This window comes from Schistocerca americana, chromosome 9 (genome assembly GCF_021461395.2).
Source record: "Schistocerca americana isolate TAMUIC-IGC-003095 chromosome 9, iqSchAmer2.1, whole genome shotgun sequence".
Taxonomy (NCBI): domain Eukaryota; kingdom Metazoa; phylum Arthropoda; class Insecta; order Orthoptera; family Acrididae; genus Schistocerca; species Schistocerca americana.
The window spans coordinates 122987118-123007446 of record NC_060127.1 but is presented as its reverse complement, the minus strand read 5'-3'; the positions used below and the strand labels follow the sequence as shown (position 1 = coordinate 123007446).

The following is a 20329-nucleotide window of genomic DNA, read 5'->3' as shown; positions in this document are numbered from 1 at the left end:
ATTGAGGAGCTACTCGACCGAATAGTAGCGGTTCCGGCCAAAGAAAACCATCATAACGACCGGGAGAGGGGTGTGCTGACCACACGCCCCTCCTATCCGCATCTTCAGCTGAGGATCACACGGTGGTCGGATAGTCCCGATTGGCCACTTGCGGCCTGAAGACGGAGTGCTTGCTTTACTAGCCATATACATTTTACAGAAAACTGTGATTTTAAGTTGTAACCACAGTGTGTAGACTTTATATCTCTTCCAATTTGGTTTGTTTATGTACATGTTGCCAACCTACAACCTAACGAATTACATGCTGAAAAGTAACATCTGTTCATTTCTGTTCTCCTCATATCTGTAAGTGTGTGTGGCTAGTCAGTGAGAGATATAGAAAGTTGTATGTGACAGCAAGTTTTGGTGTTCATCTGACTTGAATTATGGTTTATATTTTTTTGTGTGGAGAGGTTCATGTAAGAGTAAACTCATTGCTTACATTAATAAATAAAATGATAGAATATCACTTCAAAAGATGGTTATTATCAGAACATTAGCATCCAACCCCTTTCTGCTCAATCTTACATGAACCCCTCCACAAAACATTTAAACCAAAACTCAAATCAGCTGAGCACGAAAACTTTCAACCACTATGTGAGACCTGTTACGTTCACATTCAACTTTCTTCAACTCTCGATAACTACACACACACACACACACACACACACACACACACACACACACACACATCAACACAGATGTAGAAACGAAAACGGAAATGAACAGACTTTAGTTTTCAGCATATTCTTCCTTAGGTTGGCATAGGTTGGCAATGTGTACATAAACAAACCAAATAAGAAGAGACATAAATCGAAGGCACAGTAGCTATGACTTAAAATCAGTTTTTGGTAAAATACCCTCAGCTAGTGACAGAAGAATAACAGTGTTCCACACCAATTAGAGGAGAGAACGTGAAAAACGGGGAGAAAAATGTTTGTAACGTGAGCTTGTGCTTATGTCCCGTAATTGCAGTTATAGTGCGACCTCCAGCCTCCGACCAGATGAGAGGAAACGCAGATGCCAGCCAAACTCTCGATTAACTGTACGTAGTCACTTATTAACGTACAAAAATAAGACGTGAACTGCTTTACAATCTGCAAATATCGCAAAGATACCACTGGAAATGCCATAAAGTAATAGGCAAAAGCGTCTGGAGCAAATAAAATATATTACAGCAAGAAAGAAGCGTCTATTATTTACAAAGCGAATAGTTCTGTGTGTTGCTGCGGACTATGGCCACGCAAACAAACTTGTTATTAATTATTTCGTTTTACCTTAAGACATTTTGTTTATTTGCAGCGTTTAGAATACTTCATGATTAGAAGTAGTAACTCCAGATTGCCAATTAATCTTTCCAGCATGGCTGAAATAGTCTTCACAGACAGATTATATTGCCTCTGATTTGTTGATTTCTTTTTCCGAACGGTTTTAAATCCCTAATCGAATCTTTGTGTCAAACACCTTGGTATAAAGTACCAAATATAATATTCTGTGCGTCGTCTTCAGTATCCTTAAAGTCTCATTGATTCCGGTCCTGCAAGTAGTTATGAAGGAGCAGTAATAATAATTGGTTTCATAGTTACTACTTTAGATGTTACGATCAAATTTCCGATTCGATATTTGGTTACCAAAATGCCATATTTATTTTTTGATTAACTTGCTTTACCAACGCAAACGGCAATTAAAAACAATTTTATACGACGTTAATTCATCCTTTAATATGCCTGAGAATGGTCACATGATATTTGAAGTCAGCGGAAAATTTTCCACTTCACAAAAAACGTATGGCGGCATATGCAGTACTGCATTACGATACATTTGTCATCGATGACTTCTACACAGTTCGAGAACTGCCCGTGGATTCGAAAATCATGGATAATACGTAACCGATCATTGGTTGTTGGTCAGAGAGGCCAAAACAGTAATTCAACTTTATCATTTGTTGATAGTCGCCATAAGAAAATTGCGTTCAAGTTGTAACTTTTCCCTAACACAAAGCTGTTTGTAATGGGGAATAGAGGTGCATACATAAATACATCACAAGTGATATGTGCTAGGAGCTATATTAAAGAAATATTCTGGCAATAAATACGGCTACTGGGCTGCATTAACAAGAAATACAATTCGTCTCACTGTTTCGTTTGCTGTGAGGTTCAGCCTGAAGACTGTGTTGATACAGTGCCACCACGATACTCTCCCTTGTGTAGGCCTCTTCGTCTCTACGTTAACTACTGCATCCTGCAGCCAATCTAATCTGCTTACCGTTGGCCAGCCTTGGTCTCTCTCTCTGCAATTTAATGCCCCAGAATATGGCCTGTCAATAATTCCCTCTTTTAGACAAGTTGTGCCACAATTTTCTTTTCCTCCGCAGTTTAATTCAGTACCTATTTAGTTATACAATCTACATACCTAATATTCAGCATTATTCTTTATCACCATGTTTTGAATGCGTCCATTGTCTTCTTGACAGAACTGTTCATTGGCCAAGTTTCACTTACACACAAGGCTACACTCCACACAAATGCCTTCATAAACCACTACCCAACCATTTAAATATCTATACGATGTAAAAAAATTTTCTTTTTCAGAAACGCTCTTTTTGCTGTTGGCAGTCTGCATTTTGTATCCCCCCTACTTCTGTCTTCTCAATTACTGTATCCCTTTAAAGTCATTGAAGTTATACAACTGCAGTGTGATTTCTGTACAAGTTTCAGATATCTTGTGTCTCTGTGTTTTACCGCTGATACCACCAGAGTTTCTAAGATTTTCTTTCAGTAAAGACTGTCATAACCTTTCTCTGAATATAAAAATGCCATAAACAAAGGCTTCCCTTTCTTCAGTCTGTTTAATTAGCTAAGTTGTAGTATTAGTATTGCCTCGCGTGTTCAGAAATTTCACAGGAATCTAACATTGTGCTAATGTTAGCTTGTATAAGCCCTCTCCCTCCCCTCTCTATATACGAGTACTCCTTCCTCTCTCAAAGGTATTCAGTCGTACTGTAGTGGATTCCTTCCTCTGTTTCAGTTAGTCGATGCCTGATGGTCCCTTTAAGATTATCGAAAAACGCTGGGTCTTAAATTATTCAGGTTCCATATCCTCAATTTTCTATCGTTTACGGTCTCTCTAATTGTAACTGCATTTCATAGCCAATAAAATGTCCTAGTTCAGCGTCTGCAATGGGAAATGGATTACAATTTACAATCGAGTTTCGAAAATTCTGCTCCAAATATGCATCCTTCTTTCATGATTCTTAAGCGAAGTGTTGGCGATGATAAAATTGTGCTCTGCGCAGAATTCAATCAGGAGGCTGCCCCTTTCATCCATTCCCCAAGCTCTACCTTTTCCTACTATTTTCTCTTCCTATATCTGCAAACGAACTCCATTCTCTCATCGCATTTTAAACTTTTGTCTCGCTTAACTATCTGAATAATCTCTTTTATCGTACATTGCTCCAATCAGTTCATCATCTGTGGTGTAGGTAAGTGTGTAAACCTGTATCACCGTGCCGACCGTAGTGGGCGAGCGGTTCTAGGCGCTACGGTCTGGAGCCGAGCGACCGCTACAGTCGCAGGTTCGAATCCTCCCTCGGGCATGGACGTGTGTGACGTCCTTAGGTTAGTTAGGTTTAATTAGTTTTAAGTTCTCGGCGACTGATGACCTCAGAAGTTAAGTCTCATAGTGCTCAGAGCCATTTGAACCATTTGTATCACCGTGGTGTGAATGTTAACGTTATGTCTGTCTTGGTAATGATAATGTTATTGCCAGTTTAGAGATGGAGCTGAGTTTTGTGATACTACTTCACTGGCAGTTTCAATAGCTGACACTCACAGAGTGGTTGAAATACATGATCTTAACATAGAAAATACCGAGGATCAACTGTCAGATATTTTCAGTTATAAATACATGACTACCACATAACAGGTAAAGTGCTATCGTTATAGTAAACTGCGTCTAGGACTGCAATTTCCAATACTAAAAGCTAGTATGAAAAAAAAAAACAATAAGTTTCTGTTTTGGTGTAACTGGGTTTTCTCTTTTGATGCTAGTCAATTGTCAGGATAAGCATTACTGCAAAGGGCATTTGATTCTAAAGCATTATGTCAGGGTGAAAAACACTAAATAAATTACTTTTTCTCTCTTAACAACATGTGGGCAGGGTGGGTTCTTCCTTGGCTCGAGTATGAGGTAGAATGAAACAGCATTTTTAGATAAGATAACATTTGTTGAAGATTTGTACAATGGTTTTCTTACTGGATTGTTCTGGCTCGGAGAGCGGCAGCTGTGTCGTTCGCGAAGCCTTCATGCTGCGTGAGCGGCGGCGTGTACGCCTGGCTCTGTGTATCTGATGTCGCCGTCTCGCCCAGTTGACTGGAGACGCGCACGTGCTGTGGCCCGTTTAATTATTGAGAACGAAGTCGTGAATCGGATGGTGATACCTTGGATGTGGCGTCCAGTGTTCCTCTTCTCTATGAGGCCACATGTGTCAGTGTTGTGCGTCGGCCAGCGGAGCGGCGCGGCGGGGGAACGCCAGCGTCCCGGACTCGAACAACGGACTCCAGCTCGCCAGTCTTCGGCTGTCAGATCTTCATCTCCAGCTCACAGGTGACTGCTGATGTGAGGCCGTCTCCTTCCCGTCCTCACGAGTCACCCGGGTACGTAAAAATCAGTCTTCAAATACCTTTTAATTTCTGTCTTCTGGCGGCGAGGCTGTGCCTTGCTATTCCATCACAGCGACGGACTTGGTGCTTCTGTGTACGATGTAGTCTCTTCCTACATGACGGTCTTCAGCACCGAAACTGAACTGAAAACTATCTTGTCGGGCCCACTGCATCTCGCGTATTTATTCTCTTCAGTTCACTGGAGGTGAACGACTTCAGGGTCATTGCCTCTTCTGTCACATTGACGTCGGTCATTGGCTCTTGGAATGTAGGCGAGGGCCTTTGATCACATGTGACGACTGAGAAACACGTGAGCCGGTCATTGCGTCTTCTGTCACGTTGAAAAGCTTCTCGAAGAATCTTCTTAATGTCGGTCATTGGCTGTTGGAATGTAGGCGAGGGCCTGTGATCACACGTGACAATTGAGAAATACGTGAGCCGGTCTGGCGATGCCCTGACAGCTGACTCGACAGCGTCCGCTTATGTGGGGAGGGCGATGGCTTCTCTTGAACGTGCTGACTTGCAAGCGCCGGACGTTGCCACTGTTGCTCTGTCCGCTGTTTGCCAGTGTGTAATTCTTCTAAACTAAACTAAGTTTTTCATTTATTTTCTAATTTCTACTTCATTTCACATTGATTTCACTACTTTATTTACCTATCTTAAGTACCACTCAACACTGGGGCGATTGGTTTTCTAAATGAGATAGTGAAGAATCATGAACGTTAATCATCAAATCTGTTTATGGTGAAATAAGGAAACACGAATAATGAAATGTGTGAAAGAGTACGTCGTAAAGAAAGTGAAGAATTGCTGTGTCTTGGCCCAACTTCGTCTTTCTTCTTGTAGATTCACGGTACAGTTTATCAAATGCACGGCGCGTACCTCAGCGGCGGTCCGTCATTGACTTCCGCCGCTTCCAGATGGGAACGCCTATTCCGCGATCCGCCGCGTCACCGCGGAAAAACGCACGCCGCTGCTGTTGCCTCGCGCCGTGCAGTAGCAGGAATGAGCATCGAAGAGGAAAACCGCACCGCGCATGCGCGGAGTGCCGCTGACGAAGACTCGGGCGGGGCGGCCGTTGTGCGAGTTCGCAGTTAGTGTCACGCGGCAAGAGCCGATATCTCCAAACGTAAGTTCGCTGGGTGGATTACGATTTTTCACGCCTTTCTACGTGCTTCTATGCCTGCATATAACTATACCTGCATATAACTGTAGACTACTCGCTAAGGGCAGTACAGATTTCAATATTCTGAGACTAGCCTGCTCAACCGGGAGTTCTCAAACTTTTTCCATCGTGCTTTTCTTCTGAAACGCAAATTATTTTGCCCTCTCCCTCCTACTTCTGTATCCTCCTCAGCACTTCTCGTCCTTGGCACAAAAGTAGTCCACTTACTTCGCTCTAATTTTTGCAACTAACAGTTACAACAATAATAATAAAAATTACAGACTGCCCTTCAAACATATCAAACATTGTTTTTTAATTATCACATTTAGGGCTATTCAAAGGGGATGAAACTTAACGGTTACTTCTAGTTTATAACCACGACTCTGTGTGTTATTAGATCTGAACAAAGTCTTCATTTCACTGCATTTTTTTTTTTTTTTTACAAATTTGTTAGTTAATGCTTAGCTTTTTCCGTCTACATTGCTTCTAATGTATTTAAAACGTTTTATTATGTGAAATATTACGACGTACAATTGACGATAGAACAGTCAACATTTAAATGCCAATTGAAACACTCTTGTATTCAAACTGATCATCCAAAAAGGAAATAAGAGCAAAAATGCACTCGATGAAAATTCGGGCTGTTTCTTTAATTTGCACGTTTACTGTGATGTGTATACGTGAATTTGTGAAGAAAGCAGAACCAGTTTTGGTGTATCTCTGAAACAGACACTCTCAGATCCCCTTTCAGGCGCATTCGATGCCCGTATTTCGTCTTAATACCATTGCGAGAAATGTTGACTCACACATGTAAGCTCATGCGAAGAGTAATAACGTGTCCACTGTCCTTCATCATTCCGAATCTGCATTTAGAAGTTTGTAAGAAACTTTGCTATAAATTTATTTCCAAATGTTTTATTACTTGAGAGTTCTGTTAACTCCTCATGTTCTATTGTTTTAAGTGTGGTTAATGGTGTAGTGTGATAGGATCTGACGGGTTGTGGATCCAGTCGTACTCAAATGAAGGTTCTGGAAATCTGTCCTTGAATTGCTGACGAAGGTTTGAGATACTACGCCAATTCTACTAATTTTCTCTAGATGCAAGTCCTTTCCTCTTCACGAATTCAGAGAAAATATCTCGCAGTTGTTATTCTCCATCTGTGTTTTCAAACGTCTAAGTCTTCTCTTGGAAATATATTAGTATTTCGATCTTGATTTGATACGTCAAGATCGTTCAGTTTCTCACAAACGTCGGTTCAGCTGTTCAACAGGAAAAGACGAACATCATCCTTCAGGTCCACAAAGCGACGGAGAATTATATCACGAGACAACCAACGTACTTCCGCGTGCGATAGAAGCGATCATGATTAGAACGCATCTCCTCACAGAGACGGAAAATGGCCTACTGTTTAAAGCTCGAGCTTTCACAAAATTTGCAACACTGACTGCATCGTTGAGCACTTCATTAATTCCGTTCGTACTACTTTATAAGACAATGCATCCTTGTGTACCGTGAAATGTGTGAATTTTACAGAAGTAGAAATGGCGCACTCTTCCTTGAAACCCTTTTCAGTTCCAGTAAACGCTGCTATCCCATCGTTACGTGTAACAACACAATTTGTCCATCACAGATTGTTGTCAGCAAAAAAGTAATTTACAGAAAAGAAATTATCTTCGCCTGCGGTCCCCCCTTTCAGAGATTTACAAAATAGACCGTCCTCGTGTATTTCGCGTTCGTAACACTAGCGTACAAAAACAAGAAGCTGGGAAAGATTTCCGGTATCAGTACAGTCATAAAGTCTCAGGGGGAATTTTGGGCTGTCATGAAGATGTGGTAGTAATTATTTTTTCATGTCACGTTATAGTATTAATATGACGATCACGGTATAATCTGAGAGTGGTATCGATTTCAGACTCGCGTCAAACCTTTCTCCGTGTATTTCGACGGTTGTGGGAAGAAGTAATTTCTCACAAACAATGGGCGCTGATTTGCATATTGCAATTAAGTATGATAAATCTTGAATGCTCGTAGCGCTTTCGTAGAAGCTAATACCTGGTTTTTGAGGAATCTGAAATTTCGTTTTAGTTGTTGCTAATTACGCTGTAAAAATTCGACGGTTTCATTCATACGATTTGGACGTTTTTTTTTCCAGGTGTCTCCTTAGTTTTACACTCTTCAAGCTATTGTTGGCTAAATAAAAAACACATTACAATCTTCCTCGTTATTCAAACTGGTGCTGCTAAACTGTAGTGCCAGATTATCAACTTGATGTTTACGCGCTTTGGTTTAGAACTAACATTGCTGATAAGAGCAGAGGAAGACACACAACATTGATTAAATTTGAATCTTTTTCCTTATTAGAATCGCATAATTTCGAAGGAGAAGGCACTCGGTAAATCCCTACCCTGGGATCTCTTGTCCCCACTGCGAATCTTCCATTTATCCATGGCAATGGAGGAACTTGGATTACTTTATTTTAAATCCAATTGACTGCTTCCAATGAACATGCACTAGTACTCAGCTTCCAGCCTACGTACTACCTTTCGACTGGTTTCGGAAGCTTGGCTGAAATCGTGTGGACCGTCACAGTGACTACGATTAACAATCTGCTGTTGAAGTCAGCGCTGTAAAGAAGTGGCAGTCACATTGTCCAGTGGTTTATTGTCATCGGTGATTGGTAAATGCTTGGTAAGCAACTAAACCTCTGCGTGTAGTTTGATTCTCAGATTTCCTGCTGACAGGAACTATTGACCAGTTCTTGCGAAATAAATCAGCGAATTACTGATGCTGTGTCCGCCCCCGGTTGCTGAGTGGTCAGCGCGACAGACTGTCAATCCCAAGGGCCGCGGTTCGATTCCCGGCTGGCTCGGAGATTTTTCTTTGCTCTGGGACTGAGTGTTGTGTTGTCCTAATCATTTCATCCCCATCGACGCGCACGTCGCCAAAATGACGTGAAATCAAGAGACTTGCACCAGGCGAACGGTCTACCCGACGGGAGGCCCTCGTCACACGACATTTATTTACCGATGCTGCAGCTTCCTAACTTGGTTCATGGAAGGTGGATCTGACGCTAGCAATATTTGTTCGTCGGATGTCTGTTGTAATGTGAAATGCAAAGATTTCAATTAAAGCCAGCGCCCCCCTTCTATTACTCTCTGTCCCCCATCCCCCCTCCAAAGTGGGGAGGTGGGGGGGGGGGGGGGTGGGCGGACCCATACATCATTATTTAAGAAAACTACTAGATGTAATGTTACAAATAACATTTGATAACAGTGTGCTATTTCACATTTGACACCTCTCCAGGCCAGAGTAACTTTTAAGTGCTAGTCGAATAGCAAAAAAACCTCTGTTTTTGTACGTTTTCATGTTTATCTTCGGTCAGCAACACAAAAAGCTATAAAAAACTGATAGTGCGCCTTCCCTCTTTGACAGTGCAGTGATTTATGGCACTGAAATCGATTCTTCACCTCCAGTGCATGCAGAATGGTGATTTTTTTCTTTTCTTTGGCTGCTAATACTGTCAAAACAGGTGACATCCACAAAAAAGACTGTGGACTGCCGCGGTAGAATGCTATCCTTCTCTGATTAATATTAGCTCTCTGGCCAGTACCTAATGCATATTTTATCCTTTTTTGATATAATGTCTGCAACAGTGTGACAGAAACTAACCCCAGAAGAGCATTAAGCATGGAACGGTAAACAAAAATGTGTTGCTCCTCTGGGCCTGCAATAATGAAATGCAGTTACCAGCACCTCCGTGTTACTCACTTACTCTTATGGCCTTCTGCCTGCCCTTCAATTACCCATCTCATCAATGTGTACTCAAATAATTCCCACTGCATCATCAGAAAACATTATCATCTACGTCACACACTCTTGGCTCACCGCAGGAGCTGTTCCTATCTCAGTTGTCCCAGGTAAATGAGTGATCAGTGCGACAGAATGTCAGTCCTAAGGGCCCGGGTTCGATTGCCGGGTAGATCGGACATTTTCTCCCCTCAGAGACTGGATGTTGTGTTGTCCTAATCATCGTTTCATCCCCATCAACGCCCAAGTCGCCGAAGTGGCGTCAAATCGAAAGACTTGCACCTGGCGAACGGTCTACCCGACGGGAGGCCCTAGTCACACGACATTTACCTTTAGTTGTCCTAGAAGCCTAGAACACTGACCTAATCTGGCATCCATACTTCTTTCTCTGGTCCCGTGATTCTCTCATGTACTACACCAATCAAGCTTTTCAGCACCTTACACTCTCACGGCCGATATATGCATAAACGAGGGGGTACCCAAAAAACGGGAATAACATTGCCGTGGGCGGAGCTTGTGTAGTACACATTCGTGCCGCGAGGCGTGTGTAGCGCAACTGAATACCAGTTCAGTTCCGCCTGTGTTCACCGGGCTTGTGCTGTTCATCTGCAGTGACTGTTTTTGTTAGCACTGTTTTCTTCTTCTTTCGCTTTTTTATGACGACAAGTTTAAGTGAACAAAGCGCAGCTGTGAAATTTTGTTTTCTACTCGGTAAAAATGCTGCTGAAACTGTTTTAATGTTGAGAACAACTTAACAAGATCACTCTATTGGAGAAACTCAACTTTACGAGTGGTTTGCTCGATCTAAAAATGGCGACTTGTCGATTAATGCAAACCTGGACGTCCATCAACTCCGGAATCGACGAAAACATCGAAAAAATTCGAGAGCTTGTGATCATAGATTGTCGACAGATAATTGATAAACTGTCAGAGATTAGTGGATTATCTTGGAGCTCCGTGTTCTTAAAAAAAGATCCGATTTGTGAGAGACAGGAGATTGGTTCTTCCATCACGACAACGCACCTATACACACAGGATCCCTCTCAGGTTTTGGCTGAAAGTGGTATGGTTCCGCTGACCCACGCATCTTACTCGCCTGACCTGGCTCCGTGTGACTTCTTTTTATTTCCGCGCATAAAAATGGGCATGAAAGGACGCCGATTACACAACACTGATGAAGTCAAGAAATAAACGAGGGAGGAGCTTTCAGTCGTTTCTAAAGATGACGACCCATGGGGGAAATGTATTAGTTGTAATGGAGAGTATTTTGAAGGCGATAAGGTTGTTTTGTAAACGATTTGAAAATATATAGCTTTCAAAAAATAGTTCTGCTTTTTTCTTGGTTACCCCCTCGTACTGTTCTTTAGTAAACGTCAGTCACGTTATATGGAAGCAGCCTACTCACGATAGATAGAATTCATATGCTTTCCATTGTGTGGGCACAGTGAACTTTATTTACAGGCATCACGTTTTTGTTAATCACTTTCTGGTTGCCCACATTGTAGTTAGAGAGCCTGTGTTGAGAATGGCAACAACTATATATAGAAATTTTCCACCCACCGCCCCACAACGTCTTGCACAAACAACAAAGTCTCTCCATTCACACGGTCCAGTTTCTTATTATATTGAACCACATACCGAAAGTCCGCGGCTCGTGGTCTTGCGGTAGCGTTCTAGCTTCCCGCGCACGGGGTCCCATGTTCGATTCCCGGCGGGGTCAGGGATTTTCTCTGCCTCGAGATGACTGGATGTCGTGTGTCTTTCCTCATCATTTTAACCTCATTCACTCTCAAGTCGCCTAGTGGCGTTAAAGAACCCGCGCGGGGGGTCTCCCGGCCACCAATGCGAGTATAATTCTACTACTGAGTGGTGGGTAGAACACGCCAAACCGCAAATAAGAAGGGAACTGATAAGGCCTTCTGGAAAGGGGCTTCAGTCCGGAACCGCGCTGCTGCTACGGTCGCAGTTTCGAATCCTGTCTCGGGCATGGACGTGTGCGATGTCCTTAGGTTAGTTAGGTTTCAGTAGTTCTAAGTTCTAGGGGACTGATGACCTCAGCAGTTAAGTCCCATAGCGCTTAGAGCCATTTGAACCATTTGTTACTTGTGTATTCGCTTGTATACTCTTTCCAAGGCCCACAAATTCACTACTGCCGTCTGGTACCTTATATTGTGGTGGGGCATAGTGAAAACTAGTTGATATCTTTTGTTGCCTTTCTGCTACTCCTGTTAATTCAACAACAGTTTAACCTATCGACCTACATGTCATTCTCTCTCTCAGCCTTTCTACATCCCTCATCTGAACGTCTGTCTGTGACTACCTTTTTGTTTAATGATGCTAAACCACGCTGGAGATAGTGACTCTCATTTTTCAATAATGCTGGCTCCTCCTCGAACACTTTGGACAGAGTTCGCAATTTGCGAAATTCATCACAGTTCTGTTACTCTTTTGCTATAAACTAGGCGACAGAAGCATCCAGAGTTGTCACTTGCGCCTCCACCGTATTTCATATTGAACCAAACCGACTATTAGACTAGAAGGAAGATGTTCTAATCATTGTTCAGCTTTGATATTTCTCTCTCATGCAATTGAAGAATCAGGTTAAGTCTCCTTCCCTTTTGGTTTTTTCTAATTTCTCTCACTTCTTGTTTCTGTTTTTCCAGATTGACCATAAACTTAGTAAAAAGTATCGGCACATCCTCCCCCTCCCTTATTCTGATAAGTTTGTTATATTACTGCACCAGGTATCTGTTTTGGTTGGGAGGAGAGCCAACACCGTGTTACTAGAGGAGGCCGAAAGACACGCGTTTTAGCTCACGCAGGCTGGCGTGAGGTCTGGAACAGGACAAGGAAATTAGAATGTAGAAAAAAGGACGTAGCTGGTGGAATACTTAACTTTAATCCATTAATGGTGAACGTCGGTCTGGACGGTACATGATTCACAGTATCAATAGTAACTGATAATGGTGCCTTGCTAGGTCGTAGCAAATGACGTACCTGAAGGCTATGCTAAACTATCATCTCGGCAAATGAGAGCGTAATTTGTCAGTGAACCATTGATAGCAAAGTCGGCTGTACAACTGGGGCGAGTGCTAGGAAGTCTCTCTAGACCTGCCGTGTGGCGGCACTCGGTCTGCAATCACTGACAGTGGCGACACGCGGGTCCGACGTATACTAACGGACCGCGGCCGATTTAAAGGCTACCACCTAGCGAGTGTGGTGTCTGGCGGTGACACCACAGTATCCACACAGAAGTAAACCAATAACCTCCTTAGCGTAGTAAATACACTTACAGGTTACAAGACAAATCCCACTCTACTATTTTTACATGAAACCAGTCATGGATTTACTTTACACAAGTTGCAGTTCTCGAGCTCAGTTATTCCAAATACTTGGCTGCTAGTCACTGCCCTGCATTCTAGCAACTGAGTCACTGTCCATCCACTACAAATGTTGTTCCCTTACCTGTCACTCAGTTTCTCACTTCCGCATTTAACTATTCTTGCACATGCAGTCCAGGTTTGCAGATTATTTACCTTAGTCCCTGTACTTGTGTGGTCCCTCGTGTTGTTGTCTAACCGTCATCCAAAAAATCATCAGCAGAAGATCAGTCCATCTACAACTGCAAGTTAAAATTTCTTCTCCATTCAGTCGTCCTGTATAGGTCGTACTTTACTGTAAAACAAATTTAGGGCAGTATCATCTCGTATTTATACCTCTTACCTCTACTACATACACTTTCTGTCCCTGAGGTGACCATATACTGTTAATAGCGAGCAAGCTGTGTAGAAAGCTTTACCTGAAGCATTGCGAGTAACTAGGAATTGATCTGAAAGTCTGCAGGTCCTGTAACAAAGATGTCAGTATCTGTGAGTAGCTGTCAGACAAAGAAAAATATTGCTAAAAATATAGTTCTGGTCTTCACTGGATAGGTACGACTCTATTTAACTGGCCCCTTATTCCATTTACCAGTGCAACTAAATCTGTGTTGCGAATAACATATGATAACATTGTGAGACTGCAATTTTACATTCGTGGCTGGGCTTCAGGCTAAAGTGTGTTGTATGTCACAGTAATACGAAAAGAAAGCGTAAATAAAGAAACCTTTACTTTTCCTTCTTTGTCAGCGAAGCGATTTACTGGATTTATATCGACCCTTTATCACCACTGTGCAACATGGAAGGGTAATTTATCCTTTTACGAGGGATGGAACTTAAATGGTGGCAACACTTCTGTGGAGACACCATGCAGTGGATTCTAGTATTGTCGCTGATAGCACACGTTGTTGACATATCTACCTTACGTCCAGCAAAGACTCGCCCATCCCACGTCGCCGGCGTGTGCACAATCGAGGGAAACACAGTCACTTGTGAGCGAGCGGTCTAGCGTAACGGTGCCACTATGTTCTCGAAACAGGAACAACGGAGTTGGATCAAGATTGAATGTGCCAGAGTTAGTACAGCGCGACAGTGTCATCAAGGTTTTCAAGAGGCGTGCGGGGAATCGGCATTGCGTACTGAACAGTGGCACGCTGGGTAAAAGCCTTCAACGAAGGTCGGCAGACTGTGGGAGGCATGCTCGGGCAGGTCGACCTAGCGTCTCTGAACAAGAAGTGCATGCTGTTGCCGCGTTAGTGGACACTGATTGACACCATACGATTCGTGAGCTTACCCACGAAACCGGATTAGCGCATACGACTGTGCTTCGCATCCTGAAGGAACGCCTGGGCATGCGATAAAATGCATCTTGATGTGTTCCGCATGAACTGACGGAAATGCAGGAATGGATGCGTTACGACGCTGCTCAGACGCACTTGGAACGCTATGAGCGCGAAGGAGAGGCTTTATCGTAACACTGGATGAGACATGGGCCACATCGTGCGAGCCAAAACTGAAACGCCAATCCAACAAATGGCGTCGTTATGGGTCGCCGCAAAAGTCGAAAGTGCGTCAGAGCCCCAGTATGGTGAAACTATGGTGATTCTCCTGTACGACTGGATGGCGTTGTCCTAACGCATTACGTTCCTCCACGGCAGTAGGCAATTCAGAGAAGTGGGCAGCCGCGAACGGAAGCGAAGTGCTTCTAGCAACGCAACAAGCGCCGCAATCACGATACTGCCTCTGTTGGTAATTTGAATAGCCCAGACTTTTGTAAACATGTAGGCGCTTCCGACAGAATCACTGGTTTTGATGGCGCCAGTGTAGATATATATGGCTTTCGGATACTGTGATAAGAACACCGCCAGAATTTCATTGTTAATGTGAGTCTCATTCTCAAAGGCAATGCCAGTTATTATGTTCACTTTAGGCAGTTTCACTGGAAATGTGTAATACATCTGGCTTTTTCAGCCATCATATTAGGCTCCAGGAAGCTATTCCCAGGGCAATGGAGATGCAAGAAGCACAGAGATGACGCAATGTGGGATGAGGTAGCGGTGACAGATGTTAGATTCGGTACCATTCTCGTGAGAAAGACCGCCTGCATGATGCTGCTGCTCTGTGATTGGCTGCTGTGTTCGGCGGTAGGGCGCCAAAACGTTAAACTTTAGTTGCTATCATTAATTAAACCTGCCATCCAAATTACCTCATTTTTTTTAAATAAACATCTCTCAACAGCCAGCTATCAATCGGTCATTTCAAAATTATTAAAATCAAAGTATTACTAAAGCAAAAGACTGATGATATTACTGCCGATGCACTTCGGTGGCGTTCGGGTCACGCCTTGCTGGCTTGGCGCGCGAAGTGTCTCGGGCAGTCCTGCTCTCCAGTTCTGACCGTTCCAGTAGACTGGCATGTTGTCTGTTATAGCAGAAATTATTTCATGCAATTTTATTTACTACAGTTCCGACCGTCGCTAGGTACAGACATGTTGTCTGTAATAGTAGTATTTGATTCATGTAATTTTATTCTCCAGTTCTGACGGTTCCAGTAGACAGACATGTTGTCCGTGGCAGGATGTATTTCATGTTATTTTAGCCAGATATAATGACTGTGGAAAGTTATGTTCAATACGTTGTGATCAAGAATAGTTTGTCGTGTCTACATCAATAAAAACGCGAGTGGCATCCCAAATGAGTTATAGTTTATTCGTAGTAGCAGTTCCTTGCGAAGTTAATTTCAGCCTCAAGAAAAAGAATCCACGACCTGAGTGCTGTTTTCTGCGCTGGGGAAATCATCATCATGAAGACAGCGGGTTAGTGAAGTGTACAAGAACTTACGTATTCCACACAGGGCAGTGGAAACAATTAGGCACCTCACGTGTACTGCATGCACACTACAAATGTGCTCAGTGACACGTCATCTGCAGTAATGCAGAGGAGGTAAGGAAGGATGAAAGTATTAACACTATCTCACTTTTATTCCTCTTTTTCTTGCCGTAAATGGGATGCTAAAACTACTTAGTCTAGGTTCTCTAATGATATTTCCGGAAATATCCTAATTATCTACATACATTTGCGCTGCTGGGGAAGGAGGGGGGGAGGGAGGGGGGGGGGGGGGAGAGCTCTAGTGATCCAGAAACATCCAGTTGCGCACTGCATGGTTAGATTTGTGGCGATCGGTCTCAGGTTATTAGATTCATATTGGTTCCTTTTAAGGCGAAATGTGGCGGAGATGTACGGCCAGCGCAGATAGATTGGAGGTTCATGCACTTCGACCAAGATAGCATCGGCAGAGGTGAAGCGTATTGCACCCTAACAAGCTTTCAGCACTTTCTATTGGCATTTATTAATTGTGTTGAGCTGAGTGCCAAGTGCAGATCCATAACAACTTCTACAATCAGTGAATGGACATACCATAGTGCAGTAAATTTGGTGCAGACGTTAAAGTCCTACCGAGTCCTGCCATAGCTCTGATTGCATTGACAACCATATCGCGTTTCTTAGCTACATATTTTGTGTGCGCCTCTCTGGTTAGCTTATGGTCGATGAAGAGACCAAGGTATTTGATTACCGTCTTCAAAAGGAAGGTTGCTATAACCACGGACAGATTTACTATTTGCCTCGAACCCTTTGATAGACCCTGTGTAATACTCTTATTCATGTATAGGGTGTCCTTCTTAAGAATCTTCATTTATATCCAAAGATGGTCTTGTGTATGTTGAAATATGTGCATAGATACCACTAAAACCGCGAGTGTTTAAAAAATCTAGCTCCCGTGTCTAAAACAGCTTCAGTTGTCTGTTTACTTTATATATGAGTTAATGTGTTAAACATTTGACTTCAAGCATGTAACCGAGACAAAGCTATTTTTGGGAGACGCTAAGTTCTCTTATTCTCATACACCCTAACAAGGAGAGGTCTTCAGTGGTGCACAGCTGGACGAAAAAAGAAATTCGGAATTTTGTGTAATGCACAATAGCATTAAAGTAGTCCCATTCTGTAGTATGGCTGTGTGGTATACTTGATAGGATAATAGCTTTGCATGCAAGAGGTTGTCTCCACAATTCTCCTCATATGAAGTAACTTTTTTTATTTTAAAATCTTTATCGAAATTACTATGATCATTATTTTTATTCAATAAAATGGTTTAAATGTAATCTCTATTCTTTTGTCATATGATTTTCGTCACCATATGAACTTTTTCATTTGTTTCATTTTTTTCTTTAAACCGTTCTTTTTCCAATCGCAATTGTAGTGAATATGAATTTAATTATATTTATCTCTTATAATATTCAATTGCTTGAAAGTTCCAATCTGTCAGTTAAAAAACAAAAGGGGACATGATCTATTTATGTTGTGCAATGGTCTGAAAAATGTATTTTTGTTACCAGATGTGCGATTTTTTTTGCACGATAATTGTCATAGAACTATTTAAAACATTTCCTGAATACCTAATGCGCCATGGAAAAAATAACGCAGTTGAAAATTTAAATGAGAGACGGATTAGTAAGTGTAACGAAAGCCGAGCAAAATGACAAATAGATATAATGTACGCAATAATGTGGACGAAAAATAGAGGGTTGTAAAACAAAAGAAATTAAATCAAAATTATTACATAAAATTAATTAAAAACACATGAACAAAGATTTCAAGTGAGGAAAGAAGAAAAATGGGAGCAAATGAAGAAGTAGATATTATGATTAAAATTGTGTGACAAACGAATGGAATTTAAAAAATTACATTTAAATCAATTAAGTGAATAAAAATGGTCAAAGTCATTTTGATAAAGATTTAACAATGACAAAAAAGGATTACTGCCCCTGATTACCCATAGCCTCCTGCATGGGAGGTTCTTATCCTAGCCACTCCACCATGCAACCAGACTCTCTAATGCACCTTTTTTAACGCTGTTGACTGACACAAAATTCCCATTTTTTTTTGTTTATTACTCGCAAAGGAGGGCCCACCAGATAGTTTTAAAAAATGGTTCAAATCGCTCTGAGCACTATGGGACTTAACACCTGAGGTCATCAGTCCCCTAGAACTTAGAACCACTTAAACCTAACTAACCTAAGGACATCACACACATCCATGCCCGAGGCAGGCTAGGGACGCGCGGTTCCCGACTGAAGCGCCTAGAACCGCTCGGCCAAATAGTTTAAAAAAGTCGATCGCACGGCTGGGGAGCTCTCCGTGTAAGAAAAAAAAAATAAAAAAAACGACGCGCCATGAAGGAATTGTATATAAAACATTGTCGGCATTCTTGCCGAACTTTCTCGGTATTCTTGCCGCGTCAGTTCTGGATAAAATCTCGAGCTTTCGACGATTACCTCCATCGTCATCGTCAGGAGCTGACTGTCTTCACTGCTGCTGTGGTAGCTTCTTTATATACCGTGGACGGCTTCTGATTGGTCGGCGGTTACGTACTGCTGTCGCAGACGGGGTCACTGTGTGCGCCGGTGGGGCCACAGCTTCCGTTGGAACGAAAATCTTGGAAGGAACGCCTCTGCTGCTTCTCTGCATCAAGCGCTCGTTTCCATGCACAGCTCAGATGGTATGGGCTATTGCGGATAAAGTTCTTTTGGTACATTCTTATTTCAACAGCCTCCTTAATAAGAGAATTTCAGTACGTGGAGGCATAGGACAGAATTTTTGTTTAATTTAACAATATTTTATGTTTGTTCGTGAGGCTGGGCTCCGCAATTGCTGATTTCTCCATGACCTGTTCGTAGACATCTATCGCCACATTCCTCCACAAACTTACCAACACACTGTCAGATCCCTGATATGCAGAATCAGTGATGTATTTCGTTCCAAAGACGAACAAACAAGCTATTAAGCAGGTAGTCTTAATGTTTTGGCTCATCAGTGTATTTTCACTAAGAAAACTTGGACGATTAAAGATTTCCGTTATTAATTAAATGGAACTACACTACTGGCCATTAAAATTGCTACATCAAGAAGAAATGCAGACGATAAACGGGTATTCATTGGAGAAATATATTATACTAGAACTGACATGTGACTACATTTTCACGCAGTTTGGGTGCATAGGTCCTGAGAAATCAGTACCCAGAACAACCACCTCTGGCCGAAATACGGGCTTGATACGCATGGGCACTGAGTCAAACAGAGCCTGGATGGCGTGTACAGGTACAACTGCCCATGCAGCGTCAACACGATATCACAGTTCATCGAGAATAGTGACTGACTTATTGTGACGAGCCAATTGCTCGGCCACCATTGACCAGACGTTTTCAATTGATGAGAGATCTGGAGAATGTGCTGGCCAGGGCAGCAGTAGAACATATTCTGTATCCAGAGAGGCCCGTACAGGACCTGTAACACGCAGTCGTGCATTATCCTGCTGAAGTGTAGGGTTTCACAGGGATCGAATGAAGGGCAGAGCCACGGGTCGTACCACAGCTGAAATGTAACGTCCACTGTTCAAAGTGCCGTCAATGCGAACAAGAGGTGACCGAGACGTGTAATCAATGGCACCCCATACCATCACGCCGGGTGATATGCCAGTATGCCGATGACAAATACACGCTTCCAATGTGCGTTGCCATTCGTGCACCCAGGTTCGTCGTTGAGTACACTATCGCAGGCGCTCCTGTCTGTGATGCAGCGTGAAGGGTAACCGCAGCCATGGTCTCCGAGCTGATAGTCTATGCTTCTGTAAACGTCGTCAAAATGTTCGTGCAGATGGTTGTTGTCTTGCAAACGTCCCCATCTGTTGACTCAGAGATCGAGACGTGGCTGCACGATCCGTTACAGCCACGCGGATAAGATGCCTGTCATCTCGACTGGTAGTGATACGAGGCCGTTGGGATCCAGCACGGCGTTCCGTATTACCCTCGTGAACCCACCGATTCCATATTCTGCTAAAAGTCATTGGATCTCGACCAACGCGAGCAGCAATGTCGCGATACGATAAACCGCAATCGCGATAGGCTACAATCCGACCTTTATCAAAGTCAGAAACGTGACGGTACGCATTTCTCCTCCTTACACGGGGCATCACAACAACTTTTCACCAGGCAACGCCGATCAACTGCTCTTTGTGTATGAGAAATCGGTTGGAAACGTTGTGGGTGTCACCACCGGTGCCAACCTTGTGTGAATGCTCTGAAAAGCTAATCATTTGCATATCACAGCATCTTCTTCCTGTCAGTTAAATTTCTCGTCTGTAGCTCTTCATATCAAGTTGAAATACATTAAAATATGCAATGCCATTTTTGTTCCCAATTTATTAATTCACTTCTCCTTTTTGT

General features: G+C 42.7%; 1 protein-coding gene across 1 annotated transcript in view; it reads left to right on the top strand.

The window, feature by feature from the left end:
* Positions 1 to 5728: 5728 nt before the first annotated feature.
* Positions 5729 to 20329, top strand: part of LOC124550977 — a 70396-nt gene continuing 55795 nt past the window's right edge. The window contains exon 1 of the mRNA XM_047125797.1: positions 5729 to 5829. The gene's annotated coding sequence lies outside the window, so the exon portion shown is untranslated. The remainder of the gene's footprint in view (positions 5830 to 20329) is intronic.